Below are 6,000 nucleotides of genomic sequence, written 5' to 3'. Positions count from 1 at the left end.
TTCCAAATTTTCAACAATTAAACTAGCTTACTATAGGCTTTTTCTAGTGCCCTTTCTAAAAAAATTAAAAAGAGAAGCCAGTCTATAAATATGAGGTTCAAGGATAGTCACTGACATCCTTTGAGGACTTGAGGACATGTCGTGAGTCATGAGGTGAAAGGAACTGAAAGTGAACCCTGGAATAACAAAACTGCCCACTTTTTAAGGAAAATGGGGTTTTCTCTAGTGTGGTAATGCCTTCACGACATTCCTTAGGCAATTGAATGATCATTTCTCAAGGATTTCTCAAGAGGAAGAAAATAGGTCAATAAGAGAGCTCTGTCCATTTGGTAAGAAGTTACCTCAAATTCCATGTGAATGTTTGCACTTAAAATATAATTATTTTTAAATGACAATTCTAAATATTAATGTGAGATACTGGTAAAAAAGTAGTCAGTTATACTTAGATAATTTACAAAGTTATGTCACAAATATCTTCATTAAAACTGGCAAAAACAGCAAAAATGCATCTACCTAAGAATTACTATAGGCCTAAAATACCATATTTGTTGCATGAGTATGATATCAGCCACTGATGTTCAAAAATAATTCAAAGAACGAGTTGCTATTTTTTTAACAAAAGTCCATTGATTTGCCTGGTTTTCTTTTTATTCAACAAATTTCACAACTACTTTGTTAGTCACTGATAATACAAAAAGGAGAAGGGACTGCCCCTAGCCTAAAGAGTTCTCACTCCAGTTAAGTAAAAAATTATACCTTGTGATTATTATCTCATATTTTACTAAATTAGTTAAGCTGACCAGCTAATTGGTGTTAAATAGACACAATCAACTTGTGTCTATTTAAAATTTGTTGTGCAACATATGGGTTATCTATATTGTGTATTTCTCCTCCTTCTTAGCCCTGCTGCTCAGTTTTGTTATTTTACTACTTAGTAACATACTCATTAGACAATGGACTCAGAAAACCGTAAGAAGTTAAATTATTCTTCAACTGATGGATTACGAAAAAAGACCTGCATGCTTAACTGATAAATATAAATGTATAAGATGCTTTTGGATTACTATAAGAAAAGGTAAAAAGAAATGTGAAGGAAAGATATAAACCAAAAACTCACAAAAGAAAAAAGGTTCACCTCATTACTAGTAAAATAGATGTAACTTTAAAACAGTAACATGCCATGGGTCACCTGTTCTGAAAACAGTTTTCAAGATTGATAATGTCCGGATGATAAAAATGTGGCAAGAACAGAATTTCATATATGATAGTAGAAACAAACAATCAAGATTATATTTTAGGAAGAGATTTGAGTGATAGGTCTCAAAATTTTAAATTCGTATGTCATGTACCCAGTAATTCAACTCTAGAAATCTACCCTATAGAAATATTTACACCAGCTCTCAGATAAGAATGTTCATTTGAGCCTTGTTTCTAATAGCAAAATTGGAAATAATCTGAATTGTGATTTACAAAAAGGGAGATGACTGAATAAATTACTGCACAAATCATATAATACTAAGTAGCAATTAAAAGGAATGAGGTTAAACTATGTGTACTGACATGGAATGTTATCCAGCATGTAGCTTTAAGTAAATGGAAAACAAGTTGTAAGTGTACAGTATAATTTCATTTTTGTGATAAATAGAAACCAACAAGCATGTATGTGCATGTGTTTGTTTATGCTTAGAAAAAGTCTAGAAGGATATTTATGATCATTAACATAGGTTCCTTCTGAAGAGTGAGACTGGGGTCAGAGTGGAGGAACAGCTCATGTTTGTATCGTTTGATTTTTTACAAATGCATATTAATTTCACTTTTTAAATGTTTTAACTACTCTTTTCTCCTCCTTTATCAGCAGTTCTGAAAAAAGAAACATTTTAGAGTCTGGATTTAAAATTCAAATCCTGACTTGGCATTTTCTAGATATCAAACTAATACCACAGTCTAAAAAATAGTAGCCATAATCTTTAGGTTCCATGTCTGCATTGACACATATACATGAAGCCTTTGTTCTAAAATCCCATAGTTTGAGACCTGAAGCAGAGAGTGTATACCAGTGAACACTGTTTATGTTGTGTGTGGGGTGAAATGCTATATGCTAAGATGGATAAGCCACAGCCAAGGAGCCCCATCACACAATTCGATGCTACCAGAGCTCAGTAAGTAGAACAGTCAAGACTCCAGCAACCCAATCTTTATGAAGCGTATTTGAGAACTTTGTACACAGATACATTATTTAACTTCAGGATTCTCCATTTAAGGTTATAACCAAATTGCTTCTGTGAAGTATTTTTGGGCTGCTAGATATTTTTGTCTAAAAGAAGTTACTTGTAAAATCTTAAGACAGACAAATTTCGCAAAAATTTTTCCATTAGCATATTGAAAAATGTCACATGTTTTCTCTATCAGATTTCATAAATTGACAGCCATTTTATTAAGTTAAATGACATCAGCTTTAATAATGTTTTTATTTGTCAGTCATTAGATTATTGTTCTATATTTATCTTCTTCCTGAGAGCAAAATGAACAATCAGTACCATATATCTTTTGTCCAGAAAAGTTTCTTGTCTTCCAGGATTTTATTGGATATTCTATAATAATTATAATAGTGACTGTGCTTAAAATTTATTGTGAAATTGCTGAATAACGAACACTGTTCTAAGTGCTTTACATAAATTAACTTATATTTAATCCTCATAACAAACCACAGAGGAGGCACTATTATAGTCCCATTTTATAGAGGAGGGAAATAAAGCATAGAGAAGTTTAGTAACTTCCCATAGTTATACAGCTGGTAACTGGAGAAGCCAGACTTCAAGTCCCAGGAGTCTGGCTCCAGGGTCTGTACTCCACTCCTGACTTCTAGACCATGTTGCCCAACTACCCACAAACCAGAAGTATGTGTGATTGGGAATTGCAAGGCCAGGGTCTGATGAAGGTGAGCATAGAGTGTTGGTATGAGGTATATCACAAGCCTTGCTCATCCCCACCTCTGCATTCTCCACACCCAGAAATTAACAGGGAAGAAAATATAATCCCTTTGCACATATGATCATTTAAAATGTCACATTTTCTGAAGAGTATGGTTTTGTCATTTTGATGCATATTTCCACCTCCTACAAATACAGCATTCACTGAAAAACAAAATTACTCTGAATTATATAAAACTCCTTATCTGATATATCTTGAAACCATAAAATAATAGTAGTAGATCGATTATATTGATCCACACTAAGGCTTCCAGGACACCAGCCTGAGCATACACCCTTCCCAAAGGGAAAATTCCAGGAAATCTCTGACTCCTTGGAATACTCTAAACCAGAGGTTGCTCATTCACACACCAATAGGGTCCAGAAAGCCAGGAAGGTAAATTTAACATGTAGATCCTGTGGAGTATAATATAATCAGCAGTGGGGAAACGTGGAAGTAACTGGAGAGGGCACACTTCACCTAAGAACATGCAGATTTAGTTTTTTAAACACTGAACTAGTCACATAAAATATGGCAGAAATTGTATTCTGCTCTAAACAGAATAGCATAGCAATTTGCCTCTTGGTCCGTCCAATCTGACCAGTTTATTCCATTTCCTGGAGCACTCTGTTACTGTTCTTACTCTTCCTCTGGCCTCAGCTTAATGCCAATCTCCCAACAAATCTTCTCTGACACCCAGCAGATTGGATTAAGTGACTATGGTATATACTTTTCATTATAATTTTGTTAAATTTAATTTTTATTATAATTTTTTGTTCAGAAGCTTGCTATTAACTATCAATCCCTGGAATATAAGATCCCTGAAGGTAGGAACAGAGTCTATCTTGTTCACTCTTAAATTCATTTAGTCATTCAAAAAATAGTTATCGCACTCCTATTAAATTCCAGGTACTATTATTCTAAAAACAAAACATACCAGTGAGAAGACAGCAGGCAAATTCTCTGTACATAAGCCTCATTGGTCTTATTTTAGTGGGAAGATGTGGAATGAATGAGTGAATTAATTAATTCATGAATGTGTGCTTTGTTAGATGGTGATAAGAAATGCAGAGTATAAAGTAGTTAGGGCAGAGGGTGTGCAGGTTGGGAGTAAGGGTTACTGTTTATAAAGGCTGGCAGCGAAGATCTCTCTAAGAAGGTGACATTTTAGCAAAGACATTAAAGAAATTATGAGTAATACATAAAGCTATCTGGGGGAGAGCTTTCCAGACAAAAGGAACATTGAGCCCACAAGTTCTTAAGCAGGAAAGTGCTTTGCCTGATTGAGGAACAGCAAAGAGCATTAGTTTTTGGAATATGCTCAACAAATGAATGAAGTAATTAATGTGTTCTCAAAGACAGAGCTGTTGAGAAGCAAAATATAATCATTTTAATATTACCTTCTCTTCCTTCCCTTATGACAAAAAAAATGCCAATAAAGAATGAAATGACAGAAAGATTAGAGAAGAGGGGCAGGAGGGATCTAGGTACTATAATACATAATTTAGTAAGGATGATTTCATGATTAACTCTTTCACATTTGTTCATTTACATAAAGGCCTAAAATTTGGCATGGCCAAATGATATGTGCACCACAGTGCAGATTTATTTAACACCAGTATATGCACCATTCACCAATATCTAACCATGATTGTTAGACTATTTTTTTACTTTTGAAAAATTGTGCTTCACCTTTTTTCATATGTTTGAGGTATAAGCCTCAAACATTTATATGTTAATTGGCATTATATATTAGTAATTGATCTTTCCTATTCTTCATGTTTCTTATCATTTAAAATGCATTAGTTACCATGGAAGCAATGTCATGGAGTAAGGGCAAACCTGGTGACATCCACAAGTGAAATATGAAATCAATTACCATAATGGCTGTGCAATTTATGGTAGTTACTTAGAAAAGGTTTAGCTGATCTAATGTGAAATAAATATCGTACAATGTGTGGGAAGGTGTGATCACGCATCAAAGTTTCTTTCTCCCACAATCTCAGGTGAATTTTATTACAAGCCACCATCATAAAATGTATGTCTTATTTCAGATACGTTTTTGCCACAGAAATCATCTCAGAAATGGTTCATAGTTTCAGTTGTCCTGAGAAAAGAGTGGCTATGAAATAAAACAGTTTCATTTCCTATAGCTTATTCACTGCTCTTCCACTCCAGGATCCTTGCCTCCTTCCAAGCTGCCCCTCACTCTGAAGTGCTGACCTCCATCCAGTGACTGCTCTGCAGAAGATGAGTCTGCCTCAACTCAGGAGAAGGCACAAGGTCGACAACCACTAAGATGGTGAGATTTTAGAGCACCAAGAACATATCTATATAAAAACATTACCCCTCACCTATGGTTTCTTGTGCATGAAATTCCACCATTTATTTCAGTTTGTTGAGTATCATCTTCCCCCTAAAAAAAAAATAATAAAAAAATAATAACCCTTACAAATTTCAGATCTGAATTTCAGAAATTTGAGACTAGAATGCATCTCAAAGATCTTCATATATTATGGCTGAGGAAACTCGAATCCTGCAGTGAGTAAATGGCTTTTTTAGGGTCAAATATCAAGTAAAGAGCCAAGCTAAATGAGAGAATGACTATCTCCTAACTCACAACAATAAACCTGGAGCACTAGGGACCTGGAAGAGGGATGTGGGGAAAGCAGGAGAAATGGTTGCAGGTAGTGTATTTGGAATATAATTCCAATGAAATGGAATGAAGATCCAGAGAGATTAAAATGGGAAAGAAGGGAAAACCAATGTAAGAATGACTCACGGGTGGTTAAATTTGGAATACTACACAACGGTGAAAAAACACAGCCACTAACACTTGCAACAATATAAGTGAACACTCCAGAATAATATTAAATGCAGGAAATGAGGCCCAAAATAGTATACATGAAATTCAAAAACAAAGAGGGCACAAGGTAGACTTGTGAGGTGCTCAAAATAGTGTATACCTTGATCTTGGTGGTGGCTACATGGATGGATGTATATATATGTAAAAATTCATAAAGCTGTATA

Source organism: Pan troglodytes, chromosome 6 (assembly GCF_028858775.2).
Source record: "Pan troglodytes isolate AG18354 chromosome 6, NHGRI_mPanTro3-v2.0_pri, whole genome shotgun sequence".
Taxonomy (NCBI): domain Eukaryota; kingdom Metazoa; phylum Chordata; class Mammalia; order Primates; family Hominidae; genus Pan; species Pan troglodytes.
This window is presented reverse-complemented; position numbering follows the sequence as displayed.